Source organism: Macrotis lagotis, chromosome 1 (genome assembly GCF_037893015.1).
Source record: "Macrotis lagotis isolate mMagLag1 chromosome 1, bilby.v1.9.chrom.fasta, whole genome shotgun sequence".
In the NCBI taxonomy this organism is placed as follows: domain Eukaryota; kingdom Metazoa; phylum Chordata; class Mammalia; order Peramelemorphia; family Peramelidae; genus Macrotis; species Macrotis lagotis.
This window is the reverse complement of record NC_133658.1, coordinates 585176776-585200713: the sequence shown is the minus strand read 5'-3', so window position 1 is coordinate 585200713 and position 23938 is coordinate 585176776. Positions and strand designations below refer to the sequence as shown.

The 23938-nt window shown below is 36.3% G+C and overlaps 1 protein-coding gene across 1 annotated transcript in view; it reads right to left on the bottom strand.

Moving 5' to 3' along the window:
• Window positions 1-18744, bottom strand: part of EPHB1 (EPH receptor B1) — an 890754-nt gene extending 872010 nt beyond the window's left edge. The window contains exon 1 of the mRNA XM_074214828.1: window positions 18561-18744. The gene's annotated coding sequence lies outside the window, so the exon portion shown is untranslated. The remainder of the gene's footprint in view (window positions 1-18560) is intronic.
• Window positions 18745-23938: the final 5194 nt, after the last annotated feature.

Below are 23938 nucleotides of genomic sequence, written 5' to 3'. Positions count from 1 at the left end.
AGGAGAATAAGTAGCAATGATCAGAGAATTTGAAAAATCAATATATAAAAAGCATTAGTTATCAACAACAATAACTGAAATTTATATAATACTTTAAAATTTAAAGTTATATATAATATCATTGATCTACATGTAGAATATATACATAACAAGAAAACCCTCACTTGGCCCTTCTAAGTCCACTATCTTCTTATATCTCTTCTGCCTTTTATAGCTAAATTCCTTAAAAAAGTCATCAGCATTAGATGTCTTCATTTTCTTTTCTCTCACTTACTTTTTTAACCTTTTGCAGTCTGAGTTATTATTCCACCAAAATTGCTCTCTCCAAAGTTACTTCATTTAGGTCCCAGCTAAAATTCTACCTTCTACAGTAAGCCTCTTCCCAGCTAAAATTATACTTTCTACAATAAGCCTCCTCCAACCCTTCTTAATTCCAGGCTTTTCCTCTTTAAATTATTTTCTATTTATACTGTATATTGAGGGCAAGGACTATCTATCTTTGGCTCTTTTTGTATCCCTAACACTTAGCACAGACCATGGCTCACTTAGTCCAAACCCTTTATGAATAGTGAAAGAATGAATGAATGTGTGTGAACACATATGAATATATATAATATATATGTATATATATAATAGGACCTGTATTGTCATTAGCTGAAACTTATTTTCTTACATGGTTATCTGTGGGTACTAAGATGTATAAACTACATGTAACAGAAATGGTTTAAACCCAGGTTTTCCCAACTTTTGATAATAGTTCTTTGCCCACAATGCCAAATATGTATGCATGTATATGTGTGTGCATTGTTTATATGTTTGTGGTGTGTGGTGTGTGTGTGTGTGTGTGTGTGTGAGAGAGAGAGAGAGAGAGAGAGAGAGAGAGAGAGAAGTAGAGGATGGAGTTGTTAACCTGTGTAAATACAGATTATCCCAAAAGTCTTAGTGAAAAGCTATAAGTTTTGAAATGGACTAAGACTTTTGGGACACATATGTGTGTTCATATACATATACGTGTATGTATGTATTCATATATGTGTATATAATTTTCATTTGAGTCCTTCAGCAGTTCCATGAAATAAAAACTACAAGCATTTTTCCTTCTTTATAAGTGAGTCAACTATGTCCTACAGAAGTCATATATCTTGCATAAAAACAAGAATATGAGAATTAAAAGAGGTCATATAAATTATCTAGTTCAACTATTTTGTTTTATAATAAGAAAATGAACAGATTCAGACAAAATGAGTAAGAAAAATTAAGGGGTATAGGGTCAACTTCAGGCAGGGTAATAAGGGAGTGTTTCTTAGGGTAGCTGGTACCTGTGGTAGACCTTGAGAGAAGAGGGGTTATTAGCCGAAGCTCTCACACTGTGTCATCTATGAAGATGTACTTACTGAATCAGCATCCTGAGAGTTTACCTCAGTAGGAAGAAGGCAACATTCAGCTAGCAATTAGCTAGTGAACCATCTAGAAAGGTTCAGGTGATGCTCACCTGGAGGCAGCCAAATGAATTGAATAATCAAGTCAGGATAGCTGCAGTGAAGTCTTCAGGATTAAGACCCCAGGCCAGCTCCCAGATATGTCTTGAGCTGCCCCAATTATGGACAAAAGATGACAGATTACTGGGAATTCTTTACTCAGCACTGAGTTGAAAAATAGCCTTCCTAAATGTCAGTTTGTCAGTAGTAGTTTTTTCTTTTTTTTTACATTTACCCTGATAAACCATCTTTAGTCTGAAATGCCCCCATTTCAAAGGCTATGGGGGAAATGGTCCAGATCAAGATCAGTGATGAAGCTCCAGATTAGCTCTTTGCTAAGACTTTGGCTCCCAGCCAGTCCTTAGCAAAACTGAAGTATGTGGTTTCTCTGCAATCTTATTTCTGCTCTTTCTCATGGTGGCCCTTTCCAAAATCCTGTACCACAAACACCTCTTCTTTCCTGACCAAAAAACTATAGTCAGGAAAGGAATTTATTACATTATATGCCTTTTTTCCCAGGGTGTCAGAAATTCCACGGGAATTTCCTGGGACACCTGGAGCTAAGAGCAGGGTCACATTTGCAACATCAAACTCCCACAAATTTACCATCTCCTGCTACAGTTTATCCAATCACCTCAGGTTAGAATCATGCTGATCAATATCAGGGCTGAGATGAGAGAAAGAAAAGATGAGAGAAAGAAAAAGAACAAAGATCTTCCACACTTTGGGGAGTCTTGTAGAGATCTTTATAAAAGAAACCCTGGATCTATTCCATTATTAGGCAATGTTTTTTTTAATTACCACTATTACTGTCATTTATTATTATTATTATTATTATCATTATCATTATTATTATTATTTCCAAGGAGCAAACAAGAACATAATTAGTTTTCACTGTTATCAGTATCAGAATTTGAGACAAAGGATATTAAACCACAAGGACTCATCTGTCACTGAAAAATAAAAGCAGATATACAGAGGAATGTATCACAACAGAAGGAGCTAGCATCCTGCTACTGATTATTGTCAAGATATTAGGAGACATTCTCTGTTTTCTAGAACTAAGGCCCAGCAAACAAGTACCCTGAGCTTGGCAAAACAGAAATCCTTTGTGCTACCTGCTGGATGATCTCAGGCAGCACAGCAAAATCCCAGAATTGTTTCATATAATGACTGTATTGCTTTGACCAGTACTAGGTATTCTCTGAACTCAAAGAGGCACCTTCTGTATCCAAGTTTTATTCACGTAGCCCTGATATGAATCAAGCTTGTCACATTGTTGCTGTCACCCAACATTGGCAGGCCTATAGCTCACTGCACAGCCGCTGGTATAACAGCGCTCCCCCTCAACTAGGGGCCAGGCTTTGGCACATATATTCTTGCTTGCAAAATTGAAATTAAACCTCTATTTGAGTCCTGATTCTCTTATCTCTAGCCTGCTCTGTTTGGCTTTGGCCATTCACAGGTTAGAGGCTGGTTTCAATTTCACTATATTTTCAGGAATAAACAGCAACATCCTTGAAGTGAGAGATTTGGGAAAGAAAATGAGTTCATGTGGTTCTCAGACACTTGGCCCAAGGGGAGGGGAAGTAAAGGGTTAAGAGAAGTAAGGGATAAGGAAAAGAAAAGGGAGGGGGGGAGGAGAAGTAAGGAAAAGGAGGAGAGATGGGGAACTAAGGGGAGAAGGGAAGAGGAAGGAGGAGAGGGAGAGGAGAGGAAAAGGAGCAGGGGAAAGGAAGGAGAGAAAGAAAGAGAAAAAAGAGGAGGGAGAGGGAAAAAGGGAGGGAGGAGAACGAAAGAAAGGGAGAGGGAAAGAGAGAAAGAAGCAGATAAGGAAACAAAAGTAGAAGAGGAAGTCTATATAGAACTTTATATGGCATACACTAGAAACCCTCTAGGATTCTCTGTGAGAAATGGTTGAAGCAAAGTATTTATTAACTGCTTTAAATGCTTCTTCCTAGGGAGAAGAGGTAGCAGGGCAAATTGGAGAATGTGGGGATTGGAATCAGAAAGAACTAGATTCAAATCCTGTCTTGGAAACTTACTAGTATGTGATAAGTACAAAAATAATTTTTCATTATTTTTCTTTGATTTCTAGGATCAAATACACGCTACTTAGCAATTTTAAGTTTGGCAGAGGGCATGCTCAGGAGATAATGTGATAACGTGGAAGGTACACTGGTTCTGAAGAAAAAGACTCTGGGAAAACACAACAGGAGCTAGCAGTCTGCTTCATGATCCCAGTTCCAGCTTGCTATTGAAGAGACTTCCGGGAGTTTCCCTTTGAGTGAAATGAAAAACCCTCTCTCTTGGTTAAGTTGAGTTACCTTACTCCAAGTGGAAAAACTTACTTCCTCTCCTGGAAGGAATGAAAGATTCTCTTGGATTAGGATGGGGGGGGGGGAGGATGGAGATGTCTATTATACTTCCTTTGAGTACACAATAACCCATCATTATGGTGGGGCCTCTTTTCTTACACAGGGAAACTCTCTATTTGTAGGAATATAATTTATAACAAAGAATGACTTGGGTCTTGTCTTTAAATTCTCACAGTCAAATAAAGAGGATATTACACAAGAAAAGAGATAAGTATGATGAAAGGTAAAATGTTATAAGGGTACAGGAGAGAGTCAAACAAAATCAAATAAAAAATTGAGAAGTATAAGGTCAATTTCATTAGAGGGTAATAAAGGAGAACTTAATGTAGTACTTGGTACCTGATATAGACTTTGAAAAAAGAGACAAAAAAAAGTATGAGGGAATGTCCATTCAGTATTTAAAAACTCAGTAAGAATTGAGGTGACCTAATGTGCCTTTAAAAAAGAATCAGTCTTGGAGAAGATGCTCAGTTTCTCATTTTGGTTACAAGATACACTGCAGGAATTAGACTGGAAAGATAAAGTGAAATGAGATTGTGGTGGAGAGTCTTTGAGATCAATCCAAAAAGTTTGTATTTTATCATATCTGAAAAGGGATCATGAAAGCATCAATAGAGATAAAAGAGGAAGTATGAGAGATCTTAAGGGAGTAGAATTAATGGTCTTGGAAATTCATGGCTTGAGGATGCAAGAATTAAAGTTATCTCTGATTGGAAAGATAGTGGTGCCATCCAAAGAAACAGAAGTTTGAAGGAGAGACAGGGTGTTTTTTTAATAGAGTTTATTAATATCTCTTGTTTTTACATCAGATAGAGTTTGCCATGTATTCTTTTTCCTTCCCCCTCCCCCCAGAGTCATACCTTATAATAAAGAATTAAAGAAAGAGAAAGTTAAATCAATTAATGCATTGACAAAGTCTGACATGCAATGTTCTATACCTAGGGAATATCAACTTCAGCAAAGCAGAAAGGAAAGGTATCTTTTATCCCTTCAATGTTCTTCATAATTTTGAAACATTCCATTTCAATTGTTTGGTGGTAACATTAACTCTTAAATATGATTTTTTTTAATTTTGTTTTTACATTTTTTATCCCAGCTACATGCAAAAGCAAGTCAAAACATTTACTTCCAAAACCTTGAGTTCAAAATTCTCTCCCTTCCTCCCAATCCACACCCACTCACTGAGCAAGTCAGTTATTGGTGTAGGTTAAAAACATGTAGCCATGAAATATATTATTACAATAATCATGTTGTAAAAGTAAATATAACCCCCCACACACATACATACAAAGAAGGAGAAACCTAAAGAAAAATGAAGAGGGGAAAAAAGAATGTGCTTCAGTCTGTATTCAGTCACGATAAGCTCTGTCTTTGGGGTGGATAGCATTCTTTATTATAAATCAGAGAGCTTGCTTCAAAATTCCTTTTCCCATGGATGCTTTTGCTAGCTGTATTTCCTTCCATCCTATTTCCCCCAACTCCATTTATTCTATTCTCTCTCTCTCCTTTCTCACTGTTCCCCCTCAAAAGTGTATTGTATCTGACTATCCTCCCCCATAAGTTTCTCTTTCTTCTATCACTTACCCTTTCTCCCATTCCTTTACTCTCTTATTTTCCTTTAGGATAAGAGATTTCTGTACCCGAGTGTTTATTATTTCCTCTCTGAGCTACTTTCAATGAGAGTAAAGTCTCACTCACTCCCCTTCACCTTCCCCCTCTTCCACTCCATTGCAAGTTTTTTCTTGCCCATTTTATATGGATAACTTACCCCTTTCTACATCTCCTTCCCATCTTCCAGTACATTCCTTTTTCTCCAATTAACTCCATATTTTTAATGTATTACACCTTCAAATTCAACTCCTTCCTTTGACTTATATATATCATCTATATAGTTCCTTCTAACTGTCCTAATAAATGAGAAGGTTCATATGAACTATCAGTATTATCTTCCCATGCATGAATGCAAGCAGTTCAATATCATTAAGTTTCTCATAATTTGCCCTTCCAATCCACCCTTTCTATGCTTCACCTGAGTCCTATAGTTGAAGACCGAATTTTCTGTTCAGCTCTGGTCATTTCATCAGGAAAGTTTGAAAGTTCCCTATTTCATTAAATATCCATCTTTTCCCTTAAAGGAGTATGTTCAGTTTTTCAGGGTGATTGATTCTTGGTTGTAATCCAGGCTCTTTTGCCTTCTGAAATATTATATTCTAAGTCCTACATTCCCTTAATGTAGAAACTGCTAAATCTTGTGTTATCCTGACTATAGTTCAACAATATTTGAATTGTTTCTTTCTGATTGCTTGTAATATTTTCTCATTGATTTGGGAGTTCTGAAATTTGACTCTAATATTCCTGACAGTTTTCATTTTGGGATCTCGTTCAGGAGGTGATCAGTGGATTCTTTCAATTTCTATTTTACCCTCTGTTTCTAGGCTATAAGGTGAATTGTCCTGGATTATTTCTTGAAAAATGAAGTCTAGGTTTTGTTTTGTTTTTTAATCATGATTTTTCAGATTGTACAATGCTAAAATTATCTCTCCTGGATCTGTTTTCCAGGCCATGTGTTATTCCAATGAGATATTTCATTTTTTTTAGGTTTTCATTCTTTTGGTTTTGTTTTAATGTTTCTTGATTTCTCCCAAACTCATCAACTTCCCTTAGCTCCATTCTACATTTGAAGGAATTATTTTCTTTTGTTTTGTTTGTTAGGTTTTTTGGTTAGTTTTGGGGGGTTTTTTGCTAGGCAATGGGGTTAAGTGGCTTGCCCAAGGCCACACAGCTAGGTAATTATTAAGTGTCTGAGACAAGATTTGAACCCAGGTACTCCTGACTCCAGGGCCAGTGCTTCATCCACTGCACCACCTAGCCTCCCCAGGAATTATTTTCTTCAGAGAACTTTTGTATCTTTCCTTTGGTAAATTCTACTTTTTAAGGTAGTCTTTCTTTCATTGACTTTTTGACTGCTTTTTTCAATTTGACTCAAAATTGTTTTTAAGATGCTATTTTCTTCAGTATTTTTTAGTAATTCTTTCACTACTTGTTGACTTGGTTTTCATGATTTTCCTGCATCTCTCATTTCTTTTCCCAATTTTTCCTCCACCTTCCTTCCTTGATTTTCAAAATCTTTTTTGAATTCTTCCATAGCCTAAGACCAATTCATATTTTTTCTTGGAGGCTTTGAATATAGAAGCTTTGACTTTATCTTCTGGGTGTGTATTTTGATCCTCCATAGGACCTCCTGTGGTCAGATTATTTTTTCTTCTGTTGTTTGCTCATTTTCCTAGTCTATGACTTGATTTTTAACTCTTTGTTTAAATGGGGCTCTGCTCCCAGGGTGGAGGACACACTGTCCCTTTTGTAGCTGTTTTCAGAGATATCCCAATTCCTCCAAGGTATTATGAAAGGCTCTAACTGCTCTCCTGAGCTGTGCTCTGGCCTGTGGATGATCACAAGCACTCCCCTCTGCCCTAGAACTAGAAGGAAAGTCCCAGCTCCATTTTAATAATCAAGTTCCTTTTCCTGAGACTGGGGCCCCAGACTGCAAACCTGGATCTGTGTATGGGCAAAGCCACAGAATCCTGCTTCAGGGATAGCAGAGAGACCTCTATAATCTCCCCAACCCCCTTAGCATTCATTGACTGAGCAACTGCCAGGTCACTCCTTGTCAGATCATTTCCCAGGCCTGGTCCCCATGACCAGGTCAACCTGTACTGGGCAGGGCTCCCCTCTCACTCTGGTGCAGCAGAGATTTCTTGCTGAACTTCCCAATTGTCCTTAGCAATCCCTGGACCAAGAGGTCTAGAAATTGCCACCACTTCCTTGGACCTAGGTGCCCCCCTACTCTGTTCCTGGATGACTGGAGCAGGTTCACTCCAGCATAGCCAGGGTCATTTCTAACTCCAATGTAACAGACCTTTCCCAGAGATCTTTCAAGTTGTATTGATCTGGAAAATTGTTTCATTCAGTCTTTCTGTGGGTTCTGCCACTCTAGAATTTAGTTAGAGTCATTATTTATTTGGAGTGGTTTGGGGGAGAACTTGTAAGAATTCCTGCCTCCACTCTACCTTCTTGAGTTGAGGGACAAGTTTGGAGAAAAAGATAATCAGTTCCATTTCAAATACATGAGTCTTAGATGCTGGCAGGAGATCCAAGTGGAAATATCTAAGAGGTCACTGAAAATTTAGATGGGGTTGTCATAGAAGGAATCAGGGTTGCACATATATATATATTATATATATGTATATATATATTATATATATATGTATATATATATATATATACACATAATTTGGGAGTAATCCTCATAGAAGTGAAAATAGAAGTAAATGAGAAATTCAAGGGAGAGAGTATAGATAAAGGAGAACATGGAGAAGAGAACCATTAAGGATACATAGTGAGCAATGGAAAAGAATCATGACTACATAATATCACCAATGTCAAGAAAAGAATGAAAAGGCTGTCCACATTCCCTAATGCTATATAAAAGTCAAGGAAGATTTGGACTCAGGAGAAAAAAAATGGATTTGGCATTTCATTGGACATAAAGGGCAATTCCTACAAAGTGATGGGAATGAAAGGCAGATTGTTGGAGAATGAAGAGTGAATCAATGGATGGAAAATACAGGTAGTGGATGGAGATTATTCTTTCTAATATTTTAGCAGTGATGGGAAGGAGAGAGCCAGGACTTTAGGACAGCAGTTTGCAAAAGCAACAGAATCAAGAGAAGCTTGCTTAATTATTTGGGAATAGGAGAGATCTGGACATGTTTTTAGCCAGAGAGGAAGAAAACAGAGGAAAGATTGAAAGGATCAACAGATATTGCTTTGAAATCTTTGACTATAAGAAGTGGGGCATTATAAATGTCATATCCTTTAAAATGCTACATAAAAAGACCAGAGACTTACTCTTTCCTACTTAAAGGTTACTCTGTCTTAATCAATCATTTATAGCCAAAGAGCAAGGGTCACTGTCAATAGTTCCTTATATCATTTTAAGGGTTTGTTATATTATTTTAAGTTTAAGGTGATAGTGTTTGTTCTTTGCTTTTGAAAACCATGACATCAGGGAGTTGATGCCATAACATGCACATGAATTGGATTTGATGAGGGGGTGCTATGCTAAATCACTAGCTTCACTTTCTCCTTTGGAGCCATCTAGGTCCAGTGCCCAGATATGAATCAAGATGACTGCATATAGCTCTGGATGTGAGGTCACACAGCTAATAGGTTTCAAGTGACTGAGCCTGGATTTGAACTACAGTCCTCCTGACTCCAAGACCAGTGCTCTATTCTAATGCTTATGACACCTAGCTTGCCAAAATCCAGTTTAGGGTAGAAAAGTAGCTTTGAGGAGTCTTTCTATGACTTATTGGCTGTTTTATCATTACAGAATCATAGAAGCTCAGAAGGAAAGGAGACCTTAAAGAGTCATCTAGTCCTACATATACCGAAATAGGAAAGCATTCTAAATACCCCAGACTAGTTTCATCCAACCTCTTCTTGAGGGCAGGTATGTGGCACAGCAGATAGAGCAATGGAACTAGAGTCAGAAAGATTCATCTTCCTAAATTCAAATCTGGCCTCAAATGCTTCTTAAATGTATGACCCTGGGAAAGTCACTCTGTCTTAGTCTCCACATCTGTAAAATGAGCTGGAGAAGGAAATGGCATCCACCTCAGTATTTTTGCCAAGAAAATTCCAAATGGAATCATGGAAACTGGACATGACTGATATAACTGAACAACAGAGCAACTTCTACTTCAACACCTCCAGTGATGAGACAACCATTGCATATTTGGGCAGCTCTAATTATTAATGTTCTTCCTTTTATATTGGGTCAAAATCTGTCTTTGCAACTTGCACAGTTTATTTTTAGTTCTTTGCTCTGGCCAAATGGGACAGGCCTAAATGTCCTCTAGGATTTCAATGACTGGAGGAAAGAGTGAGAATAATGACTTTGTTGATGACATAACCCTCCTGATGTTCTGATGTCCTCTTCAAGAAAAAGGACAAACAACCATAATAACAGGGTTCCTCATGAGTTCCCTACACAGAGACAAGGGCTTACAAAGTAGTTGCTGTGAGTTAAACCTTTGTCACACATATTTCATAGATCCCTACTCTCATGATCTAAGTTTAAGCTTACTAATCCAAAAAATGTTGTATGTATATGTGGGAAGGAATAAGTCAGGATTTTTAGAAGAATATTTTGTATTAATTGTCTTTATTATGCTATTTGAGAGTAGTAGCAACAGCCCTATGGAAACTTTACTTTCCAATTTGAAAAGTTAGGAAATATTGCTTTCTTTTTCTTCTTTTCCCTCCTCCTCCTCCTCCTCCTCCTCCTCCTCCTCCTCCTCCTCCTCCTCCTCCTCCTCCTCCTCCTCCTTCTTCTTCTTCCTCTTCCTCTCATTCCCTTACCACACATAAGATATTTAGGGGGAGTTGGGTGCTAAGATTTTTTTCTATTTCATTCATTCATTTATTATTTTCAAAAAGCTGAGATGATTTATTTTGTCCTGTGCAGTTTTCATTTATTATTTCTTGAAATATATAGCTCTAAAAAACAAGTTTTTTTAAAAAGTGCATACTGTTTAAAATGGAATTACTTAACCTTAAGCCCAAATCATTCTGGCTTTCATTAAATGCCCATAGTTCATTGTTTAGGTTTTGATGACTTATAATGAATATAAATAGCAATTTTCTGTTCTGACAAGAAAATCTGAGGTCTTTCCCTCCCAGATTAATTTTTGTGTTTCCATGTTTTGTCACACTTCTCTAGCCCTTAGTAATTGAATGGTCATTGCCTCCAACAATCTGTCTTGGGAAAGACCTTAATTTAGAAAGACAAGGTCACCTACTTCACTCTGGACCATCATTCTGGACTAGTCATCTGGACTTTTTTCTTGCCCCAGGAAGAGACAGCGAGGCCAATGGCTTTGCACAACTCTGCCTCACTTCAATTTATGCACAAGTTAAAACATTACCTGCATGATGCCATTGGTTTTCTTCAAGAATGAAATATGAACAACTATCTTATACTAGGTGCCATTTAAAATAATGGAAAACAGCTTTCCCATCTTCCTTTATATTTTCTTTATTGCAGTTTTCTCTATAAGTCTTTTTTACTCTATTAGGTCTCCTCTAAATATCTCTGGGTCTTTCAAATGATCATGTTTTATCAGATCTGTAGCTTCTTACCATCTCCCTTCTCTAGACCTGTTCAGGTTTGTCAACATCCTTCCTAAAAAGGAGGGCCTAGAACTGAACATAGTATTCAAAATATAGTCTAAACAGAGTAGAGTCAATAAGACTATCAGTTTTCCTTGTCTGGAAATTGTACCTCTTTTCAAGTAAGCTTAAGATAGGAGGATCCATTTTGGTTGCCATGTCACACTGCTGAGATTGCAGTTCACCAAAATACTCAGATTTTTTTTTCACTTGAACCATTGCCTAGGCCATAATTCCCTCACCCTATATTTATGTCATTGATTAAAGAGTCAACTTTTGTTCAAAAAATGGCAGCTCCCTTTCCTTTTATTCTTTGTTACCCAGAAGTCTCTGTTCTTTTAGAATTTCTGCTAAAAATTCACAATCTCACAAGTAATAACTTTAAAATAGATTTTACACTCAAAGTAGTAGACATATTTCTATTTTATATTTTCTCTCTAATTGTAGGATGAAAAGCTTTATTCACTGTTGGAGAAATTCCAGGCATAATGAGTCAAATGAAGTACAACACTAAGATTCTATTGTGGACACTCTTCAGAGATTAAATCTATCAAGACTGCATAATAAGCTCATAGGAATCCTATATCCTTTATGGTAGAGTATGTTACTATTAAAGTCAGGAGACCTGAGTTCTAATCCTTGTTCTAGTACATGCTAGCCCAGCTGACTTGAATGCAATGTGATTTGTCCTTACTTCTTGAAGAAGACCATGACATCAGGGAGGTAATGCCTCAATTAGCAATTGAATTGGATTTGAGTAAGGCAGTGATTTAGTGGTCACCAGCCTCACTTTCTCCTCCAGAGCCTAATGGCCAGATATGAATCAGGACAACTGGAGATGGCCCTGGATGCAAAAACCATCAGGGTTAAGTTACTTGCCCAAGGTCACAGAGCTAGTAAGAGTCAAATGTCTGAGATCAAATTTGAACTTAGCACTTTATCTATTGTGCCATCTCACTAACCCTTAAAGTACATTCTTAAAAATTTTGAGTAACTAATTATGCTGTTCCAAATAAGTCACTTAAATTCTTTTGGCCTCAGTTTCTTCATCTGTAAAATGATGAGATTGTTACACATGACTTCTATGATCTTTATTTGTTTCTATGAATCTATATTTCTTCAGGAACTAGACAGTTTGGTTTGGTTTAGTGGAGAGAAGACCAAAGGAAAAGAGTACAGCTCACTCTATCTTCCCACCAACAGTGATGATAGCAGTGAAAATTCTACCTTCTCCTTCATCTTCTGAAACCCAGATTTTCAGTGGAGGCCACTGTCCCACACATTGATGGTCTTGGGATTATAAAGGTTAAAGGACTGGTTTTAAACTATTTTATCATTAATATGAGTGAATTTTATTCTGTGTACCAACACATTGTTTTTGTTTTTGATGAACAGAAAGTAGTGACTTTGAACCTGTCAAAGTAATGATAAAAAGATGCTAGCCTCTTTCAGTCTTGGGCCAAATGGGAAAGATTTTCCTAGAATATGACTAGCTTCATGGAATAGAAAGGAATTTTCACCCTCTAAATCGCATAAAAGACTGAAATCACAGAATGACAAATAAGATAAAATCAAAGAAGTTCAAAGGACAGATTTGACCTAAGCCTAAGGGTTTCTGTTAGCTGACTGATGGCTGACTTTGGGATTTACAATCACAAAAGGGAAAAGTAGCCCCTGAGGCTATGTGCTAAAAAAACTGAAAACTCCCATTACAAGAATAGAAGAAACCATTCAGCAGCAGCAGTTCTACAGAAGAGCAAGTGTTAGCAGAGAGTGAAAGATACCCCCATGTTAAGTCCAGATATGTTGGACAGCAAGCAGATGGTTAAGTAACTGGTCATAAAATCAGCCCTACATCATAGCCCACAGCTAGATAATAACACTAGACGAGATAGAAACCATCAGTAGGTCTGAAGAAGGACTAATCAACAGCAGCATCATAGGAAGAGGACAAGGATACTAACTTATGGGCATGAGCTGCCCTGTCTACACATGTTGTTTCTTCATGTATGTTCCTTACCTATATGTTCTCTCCCACAATTGTTGCCTTAACCACATATTCTACTGTGGGTGTACCATTTCCACAAATATTTCCTCTTCATTATTTTACAACAATCTATGAAGTATTGCATCCTATGTATAAAGTGAAGGGGAGGATTTTTTTTTGTCATTAAAGTTATTGATTTAAAATCAGTGTTTCTTCTACCAGACTGTAATCTGTCCTCTAGTTGATCTGGTAAAGAATTTTAATGTGGGCTCATGAGCTGTGGCTATGAATAGACTTTGACTCAAAGTATATCATGAACCTGGCTTTTAGTAGGGCTATCATTGAGAGTGGCCTAGGTTACATTAAATAAATGCTAGCACTTCCTTTCTAGACTTTAAGGTCACAAAATCTCCTTCAATAGTGTTCAATTAAAGGTTTTATGAACAAGAATTGGCAGTCCTGGCTAGGGTTCATTTTCAGAAAATTGAGGTAGGTTGCTAGAATCGATTGCACCTGCAATCAATTTTCATTCTGCAATCATTTTCAAGGAAAATCAAGGTGGTAAGAGTTAAGGTGAGAGACATTGCCTCCTCTGACTATATTATTATATAATAATGTGTAGTTACATACAAGTTAATTTTACAAGAGTCAGGAAATTTGGCAAAGAAATGTGAAGCTCAGCAAATTCATCTTAGAGAATGAAAATACTAAAAGTATCATAGGAGCCATCAAAGGACTGGAGGCTCTGTTCCCTTTTTAGAATGCCAAGTAGTGATGAGATATGTTGAATAGGCATATAAATAAAGCAGTAAAATGAAAGAGTGAAGCAAAATTCTGTAAAGAATAAAATAATTTATGACTACAAAAATAGCTAGCGGATCTCAAAGAAATATCCAAGAAATTTATGAAGCAAAAGCAGCAACAATGTTCATACTACCTGTGTGACCATGGACAAGTCATTTTTCTTCTCTGAACTTCAGTTTCCTCATGTGTAAAATGAAGAAATTGAACAAGAAGACCTCTAAAGTCCCTTTCTGCTTTAAAAATGCTGATTTTAAAATAATAAAGTAAAATTTGTATTATAACAAGAGGGGATAAGGAGAAGGATAGATAAGAAGAAAGAGAATATCAATAGACTTGAAAGGAAAAAGTTTTGAAAATTTTATATAGAACTTGGGAAAAATAAAAATGAACAATGGTCGATATTTCCTAAGTGATAGCATATCTATTTCAGGAACAAAAGAGCAGTGTGTTAATGACAAAAGATGAAAAATGGAACTCTCCAAAGTGTGGGAATTTGATAATGTTTCTAAGGGAAAGAAACTCACGATGGCTTGATTAAAGACCTCTCAGGAGAGTCTCCAAAGGACCTAAAAATTAAGTAATGTACTATTCAAAGTCTTTAAAGAAATATGGAAAGGGGAGATCTCAACCATCTATCAATAACCATTTATTATGTTTATATTTATTATGTTATAATTAATCAAATAATTAACTATTACATGAAGAAAAAAGACAAAAATTGAGGAGAGGGGTTTACTCATCATTTCTAAAAGAAACATTAGGAAATAAAAGTCTCTGGCAAAATTTATATCTATACTAAACATTTTTTAAAAGCAAATTTTTCAGGATAATTTTTGTGAAGGTATTTGATAGAATATACAAGCTCCTCGAAGGCAACCACTATTTCATTCTTGTCTTGTTTATGCAAAATTTAGTACAGGGCCTGATATAAGGAAGGTTCTTAATTAAAAAATTGAATGATTCATTGATGGATTGATGACAGATGAGAAATAAAGGTATTCAGTGAAGTAAAGATACTAGCAGCTGTCTGATAAGATTTTTTTAAAAAATCAGTTAACAGCTAGTGAAAAAAAAAATATAAAGGCTATTTTGATGTCTGTGCAACAGAAACTTATTGATTAAACCAACCAGAATTTCTTTCCTGGGATCCATGATATTATTGAACAATGAGATGGTCTGTGCATGTTCGCATATTGGGTGGTGGGGTGAAGGGAATGGTATCTGGGAACTAAATAGGGTACCCAAGAAAAGCTATAAAATTTACAAAGGAGAGGAAGGGCAGGGCTGTTCATGTACTCTGTTCTTTTTGTAATAGGTTTGAAAGCAACCTAACAAGGCAATGAATATGAAAATGGAATGAAGTACAATGTTACTAGGTAGCTCAGGGGATAGAGTCAGGAAAACTCACCCTCCTGAGTTTAAATCTGGCCTCAGACACACACTAACTGTGTGTGTATGACCATAGATAAGTCACTTAACCCTCATTGCTTGAGTAAAATGAGCAGGAGAAGAAAATGGCAAACTACTCTGCTATCCTTTCCAAGAAAATCCAAATGGTGTCACAGGGACAAACATGAATGAAAAAAGAGTGAAGTGTAAAGGTAAAAAGAAATTTTGGTAAACATAAGCCCTTATGATAAGGGTATCCTCTACAGCAAGAGAAGACATTGAAGAAATCAGAGAAATTGTTTGTCTGACAAAAGAATATATAAAATGCATAAAGAACATAGAAATAGCAGCGATGGTAAGATGAGAGATTGGTAAGGGGAGGGAGAGGGAAATGGTAAGAAGAGAAAGCTATTTCTTTAATGGTATCAATTTAAATCCTCTTTCCAGCATGGTTTGCCCCACTGTTAATCACCAATGATTAGCAATCCAGTTCCAGTTAACTAATTAAAATCAATTAGTTCTTGCAAAAGAAATTTACTTCAATAATTAACAATAATAGAAGTACAAAATCCACCCCCTTCCTACGTTTTGGGTACATATTTTCCCCTTTAATACCTTGGACACTAGGAAGAGTGGACTCAGGCTTAATACAATTTCCAAATGCAGAATTGTTGTCAGATGAGCCCCTGTCTCAGTTAACACTAGGCTGACTCTGGAAGACCATTCTCCTTGAGGCCTGACAGTTGGATGGGTGTTTACAAAGCCTTTCATAGACTTCATTCCTAGACTTCCAAGTGGTTTATTCTTATCCCTTCAAAATTCACAAGGTAATATTTGCCTTCATTCCCTTTACCTAAAATGAAAGAACAAATGCTGTGGCAAAGAGCTGGGGCCACTTGTTAACCTTAGATGGAGAGGGCCTGTAAAAAATTCCATTCCTTAAAGCATTATCTCCTCTCTCACCAGAATGCCTCTTTTGTTACTACAAAGAAGTCAGGAAAAGATAAGGATGAGTTTCTGGTCAGCTAGACCTTTTCTGAATGCATCCCCAGTCACAACAATGCATCCACAGCCAAAGTTTCTCCTATTTACCACATGGTTAGCAGACAGGAACCAGTCACAGTATGTCTTCACATGCTCCAAAATCCACCAGGGAACTGTATCAGCTGAGCACTCTGCACATACTTATAGAAACTGAATTCATGGACCTGGACCCTAAAACTCTCACTATGTTCTTTCAGTTTCATGTCAACTCAGAATGGAAGGGGTCAGTTCCTTGTTATGCTTTGGTTACATGTTTTCATTTCCCTGTTGGAATGTGAATTCTATTAGGAGAGGAATATGTTATCTTTCTATCTCCTTCAGGACCTAGAACAATCCCCCACACAATAGAAAAGGTAAATACAATTTACCTTAGTAAATTGTAAAGGTTTAATACAATTGTTTAGTAAAGGTCTAATACAATTGTACCAAAAAACATTTTGTTTTTCCACCTGCCTATTACAGTTACATTATTTTTTTTTATTCCTGGCTAACATCCAAAAGTAAAGAGGTGAATTCATTTGAAAAATAAAGCCAGATTTTAAGATATAACAAAGTTTCTAGTTTAGGCAATACTTAAATTTTCATCTTCCTCCCAGCAGAACCTTTTTATATATTGCTAATGGTTGAGCTGGTTGAGCTATTTTATTTTTTTAGTTTTTGCCAGGCAATGGGGTGAAGTGACTCACCCAAGGTCACACAGCTAGGTAATTATGTATCTGAGGTTGAATTTGAACTCACGTCCTCCTGACTCCAGGGTCGATGCTCTATCCACTGCGCCACCTACCTGCCTGAGCTATTATTTTTAATTTACCACAAAGATGCATTTTGAGTCCTAAAGGAATTTCATCAAACTTTAAACTAGGTAGATTTCTAAGAAATTGGACTTTGTCTTCTTTTAATAAATAACTTATTCTGAAGTATAAAGATACTTTGTCTACAATATTCTCTTTCTTAGGTAGAAGGGGTACTGAGTCACTTCAATCCCTCATCTGTTTTTTTAAAAATGAATAAATTGATCCCTACAGTTTGAATGTCGTGTTCCTATGGCCATGCTACCTGAAACTAAAGAATCTTATTTTAAATCCTATCACTGGTTATTTGAGTCATTTTTGGTTTTGGTTTTGCAAGGCAATGGGGTTAAGTGACTTGTCCAAGGTCACACAGCTAAGTAAATTGTTAAGTGTCTGAGACTGGATTTGAACTCAGGTACTCCTAATTCCAGGACTGGTGCTCTATCCACTGTGCCACCTAGTTGCCCCTTACTTGAGTCATCCTGACCATGTCTTTTAAAACCCCTCTGGGTCTCAGTTTCCTAATCTATAAAATGATAGAGTTAGATGGCTTTGGAAATCCCTTTTAGCTATAAACTATGATCATATGAATGGAATTAAATTGCTCAGATATTTATTGGAAACATTTGAAGAAAAACACTTACCCACCAATCTTCCTATCTAGTACTCCCATCACATCATATCACACTGGCTCTGTTAAGATGAATTAACAATCTTTTATTTCTAACTTTTTCAGTGCTGATTTATGATTCCCCTCAAAAGGATACCTAGTATTTCTATTGCAGACTATTCTGAGAACCTTGCCAACTACCAACTAATACAACCAGAGAGCAATTCAACCACTAACAGAAGGTGGTTTGAAATGGGAACCATGTAAATGTGTTCCCATTTAATGTTTACATTCTATCACATTATAAGATACAGACCCAAGTAAGAAACAGTATGGTGTAGTGAGAAGAAAGCTCAGAGTCCCAGAAAGAATTGCATTTAAAATAAGTCTCTGACATTTAATGGCCCTGTGACAAGTCACTGAACCTCTCTGTGTCCTCAAGCAACTCTGTGAAACTCTAAGTTGTGGGATGTTTTCCAATTTGCACTTGTAAAGAAGTTTCTCAGTGCCAATGGGGGGTGAGAGAAGGAGCAGGAGAGAGGCATGATAAGAGAGAGAGAGAGAGAGAGAGAGAGAGAGAGAGAGAGAGAGAGAGAGAGATTAAAACCAACTAGGGCAAAGGTTTTGAATATAATCAGTTTCAGAAATGTTCTTTGAATTGAATTTTATCGTAGGTCATAGAACCTTAGATATATAATAATAATTCAAATCCCAACAAGAATAGAACTTTTATCTTTTCAGCATGCTTTGATCACAGCACCCATAAGAATTACTTAGTCTAAGTGCTCTTATCTCCATTTTATAGATTAGAAAATAGGCTCAGAGAGGTAAAGCAGGGTCACATACCTAGTAAATACTGAAGCTGGTAGTCAAAATCAGGTCTCCAAAACAAGTTCTTTTCTCTCCACCGTGCTTCCTCACATATAATATGATGGATCGCCTAGTTGTGTTGTTGTTGTTCAGTCATTTCAGTCATGTCCAACTCTTTGTGTCCCCATTTGGCAAAGATTCCAGAGTGGTTTATCTAGTTTAAGCCTCTGACTTTACATGCAGCTCCTAAGGCATGCCATCACATGTGGGGCTCCAAAAGGAGCTATCCCAAGTACAAGATACTATTTGAATCCACATCCTGAGTGGATAGTTCACAAGTCCTGATCAATTTCTTCATTTTTTTCTCTAGACAGTCAAAGGATGCAACTAATTTCAAAACAAAGGCATATAAAATAACTTAGTTTTAAAAAATCACAACAAAACATTTATCCCATCAACCTAAATCATTCTTTCCTATAAATAACTATATTGTCAGTGGGAAGAAAAGCACACTTAGAAATCACATAATGAGAGAAACATATATGGAGAACATGCATGGAGGGACAAGTCATATCTTTGGTTTTTTCCTAGGTTATTATTACATGATTCCCTCCTGAGTTCATGATCTAAATGGGAAAGGGTTCTCTACCTATCTCATGATACCTTTGTTGGTCTCATAGTCTCTGCTGTGATGTTTTTTGCCAACTTTTACCTAATAGGCTCTTCTCTTCAGGACCACCTAAGCCACCTCATCCTCATTCTTCTAGAATATCAGTTCTTCCAGGAAAAGTTGGGTCCTGAACAGATGAGTCCACAAGGTAAAAGTTGGACAATTGTATAATTGACAATTAGACTGAATGATTCCAAAAAAAGGAAGGAAACAAATATTTATTAAGAATTTATTGTGATGCAGTAGATAGACCAGCAGCCCTGTAGGCAAGAGGACCTGAGTTTCAAGTTTAGTTTCAGAAACTAGCTGTTCCACTATGGGCAAGTCATTTAATGTTAATTGCCTCAAAAAAAGAGTACTATTATGTACCACCTATTTGGTAAATATTATCTCATTTGATCCTCATAACCACCCTGTGAAGTAGGTGTTATGATGATCTTCATTCTGAGACAAGCTAAAACTAAATGATTTACTCAGGGCCATTCAGCTAGTAAATGTTTGAAGTGAAATCTGAACTCACATCTTTCTCACTCCAGGCCCAGAATTCTATGTACTGTACCATCTTTCTTCCTTTAAATAGGAAAAAAAAGAAGCTAATATACTAAATGTTTTATACACATACACACACACACAATATTAGAAATCAAAAGACAGGTTTTTTAAAATGTCATAAAAACATTGTTATTGTTGAATCATTTGATCATGTCTGACTCTTTGTGACCTGTGGGGTTTTCCATGAAGTGGTCTTTTTTTTTCTTTTCGTTTTTAGGGTCATGAATTGTTCTTAGCAAAGATAAAGGAATTGTTTGGCACTTCCTTTTTCAGTGTGTCCCTATTTTACAGATGAAGAAACGAAGACAAACAGGGTTAAACATAGCTAGTAACTGTTTAAGGTTGAATCTGAACTTAGACCTTCCTGACTCCAGGCCCAGTACTCTAAAGAATATGCCACCCAGCTGCCCCTAAAAAAACACTTTAGGTTACTATAAATGAAAAAGTTTGTATTTTTTTAAAATGGACACATAATAATGGTGGTACCGTTTGCCCAGTGAGTTATTGGTCAAATCCAATATAAAATATGAAGTGCTAAGACAAACAGTTTTGCCACCATAATGGGACATAAGTCATGAAAACAAAGAATCTGGAGCTCACATTTGGAACTACAGAAGGATTTTTGGATGCAAATGGTTATAAACACAGGGATTAAGAGACTAGAAAACCACAAATATAAGGAAAATGTATTTGAGGATATTTGAAAAGGTGGAGGAAATGAGAGTCTTAAGAAAATCTGCAGGGGAAATGGTATATGAAACTGACTTCTCATTTTCTGTTTTGTGGGAACATGAACCTAGATTTAAAAAGGAGGAAGAAAAACCCAAATATGTATTATAGGATCAAAGGAGAAAATAATTTCTACTTGAAATATGTCTTAAAGCAAAGCACTAAAACCTATTCTTTCGGGCCATTCCCATATATAAAGAAATCAACTGGGGTCCCAACAAAGTAAAAATCATATTAATTTAGAATTTTTAATAGAGAAATATTATAGTTTACTCATTTACTTCTTAAATTAAGAATAAAATTATGAAATTATTTAATACTTAATTAATAAAAACTAATTAATAACATTCGGTTACAATTCTGTGGTTCTATTTTCCACTGAATGTAGTGGTTTGGGGGAAGGGGCTCCTTCCACTGAAAGAGGGAGAAACAGTGAAATGAAAAGAAAGAGAAAAGGGGGAAAAAAGATGAAAGACAAAGAGAGGAAATGAGAAAAACAAAGTGACTAAAAGATAAAGAGAGGGAGAGAGAAACATAAAGACAAGGAGACAAAAATATTAAGAGAAAGAAGAAAGAGACAGAACCAGAGGAAGAGGGGAAGATATACTGATAGAGACATACAGATATACAGACAGACAGATGCAGTGACACAAGGAGAAAGCATCACAGAGCATAGTAAAACATATGTATAAAAAGATTACATGGAGAAAGAAAGGGAGGAAGAGAGAGGGAAGGTCTGGAGACAGCAGATGCTCTGAAATATTTTGTGATGTATTCAGAGTATAATATTGTCAGCTTTGTTGTAGAAAACAGAACAAGTTAACCCCATCATGATTTTTGTTATTGTCAGGCGATGGGATTAAGGTCACACAGATAGAAAGCATCAAGTGTCTGACTCAGATCCTCCTAACTTCAGAACGCATGCTCCATCCACTGTGCCACCTAACTGCCCCTATCCCATTGTGACTTTTAGTGGTATTTTATAAGCTTGGAGGATCATAAAATCTAGATCTGGAAGAGATCTAAGAAATTATCAAGTCCAAGTTTGCTAATTTTACAGATGAGAAAATTCACACTCAGACCAGTTTGGGGGTGAGCAGGGATGGTCTGTTAACAGGTATGAACCTAAATTGTCTTGCTCTAGACAATATTTCTATTATACTATTGATGATTTTTTCCAAGTTAGCATAAGAAAGTACTATTTCCTCTTAGATATTAGGAAGTTGGAATAAATTGATGGTGGTGTTGAATCTATGACCCTTCCCCACAGACATAAAGAATCAAAGAAAAATCAATTATGCTTTTATAAATAAAAATATAACTGTAGATTAAAATAATCATCTATTTTAATTTCTAAAGTTAAATAGATAATAGACCATGTTGAACATAATTTTTTTTAAAATTTAATTACATAAGCTAGATACCATTCTCCTTTATCTTTAGTCATTCCCTAATTTATCTGCCCTGGTTTTCTCTCAGCTTTAGATATAATTAGCTTATGCTGAATTTTTCTCATCTTGTTTAGGAACTTTCTAAAGACTCTAAGATCTCAGCAATTTGTCCAGGAGTTAAAAAACCCCTGGAGCTTCTTTTCTGCTATAGACTTCCTTCCTTTGCTTTGATCTGCTCTCTGGCAAGAAATTGAACTCTCAAGATACTAGTTGGGTTCTGCTCATTTCACTCATAATTATTTTGTACAAGTCTTTCCATGTTTTTCTAAGATCACAGCAACATTGTTTTAAGAATGACTTTGAATAAGTAGATAAATCATTTTGACTATTATAAATACCTAAATTAGCTACAAAAGACATAGGATGAAAGATGCTATCTGCATCCAAAGAATGAAGTGATAAATAGAAGTACATGTTGAATGGTTTTACATCTATCTATCTATCTATCTATCTATCTATCTATCTATCTATCTATCTATCTATCTATCTATCATCTAGCTACCCATCTGGCTATCTATTTGTCTATCTATCTGTCTATCTGTCTGTCTAGCTAGCTATACTCATTTGGGCCTAATGGTAGCCTTTTCTAGGGTCGGGTGGAAGGGAAGGGAAGAAAAAAGAAATTTAAATGATAACTTTATTATATATTTATTTTATTTTTTTATTTTAGAAAGGTTTTATTTATTTTGAGTTTTACAATTTCCCCCCCCAATCTTGCTTCCCTCCTCCCACCCCCCACACAAGACAGTTTGTTAGTCTTTACATCATTCCCATAGTATGCATTGATCTAAGTTGAATGTAATTAGAAAGAAATCATATCCTTAAGGAAGAAACATATAGTATGTGATATGGAAGAATTACATAATAAGATAATATTTTTAAAAATTAGAGGTAATAGTCTTTGTTCTTTGTTCAAACTCCACAATTCATTCAACTTTAATGGATTTGTTCATACCAACAGGGCAACAATCAGGCATAATCTTGGGATATCTGCAATGGAGAATGCCATCTGTATCCTGAGAAAGAATTGTGGAGTTTGAACTTAATTATATATTTAAAAGGAATAGCAAGTTGTACATAATAAATTTGCAGCTTCACTTGCAGAGAGAGAGAGAGAGAGAGAGAGAGAGAGAGAGAGAGAGAGAACACTTCCTTGAGTCTGTTTTATATACTTGTTCATGTTCTATTTTATTTAAGAAGCAAAGTGTTTCAGAGTCAGAGGAACCTCAGAGTATGAGCAACAATCTTCTTTCTCTAGAAGAGCTTCTGAAGCCCTTGAATAGGGAAGAGCACATTCCTTCTCTAAGCAACCCATTCCTCTTTTGGAATGAGACACATAACAAGCATTTATAAAATGCCTACTCTGTCCCAAGCACTGTGTGGATATTACTTTATTCCGTATCCCAAATATGCTCTCATTTTGGACAGCAAAGATGGCTGTATAACTAGCAACCTGAAGCTGGTCTCTGCAACTTTCTTCCTTCTGGGGCCATATAATAAACTGTCAAATAGGAAAAGACAGTATTCACATTCTCTGCTCCAGTCTTCTATAGGCTGAAAAGTTCCAATTCCTCTAGCAGATGCTTATGGGGAATTTTACCCTTATCTGAGCTCTCTTCAACTAGTCGATGTTCTTCCTAAAAGGGGGTACCCAGAACCAAACACAGTATGTAATCTAATGTGGTGTGACTACAGTGGAGTTCAATGGAGTCATCGCCTCCTTTGTGCTGGATATTGTACTTCTTTTAATGCAGGCTAAAATGGTAATAAAAGTTTTGGCTGTCATCCAAGATGTTGACTCAAACTGACTTTTCAGTCCACTAAAACCCCCAGATCTTTTTCAAATTGATTGCTACCAGTGTAATTTGTCCTGCCTTTTCTTCAGGGAAAGTACAGTTGGTACTTGTAAATTAACACACATACTTGTGAAGTATGGCAGGTTTACTTGTGAAGCAAATTATTTTTGACCCATGTTAGACTTTACATTTATCCCTTTTAAGTTTCATCTTTTA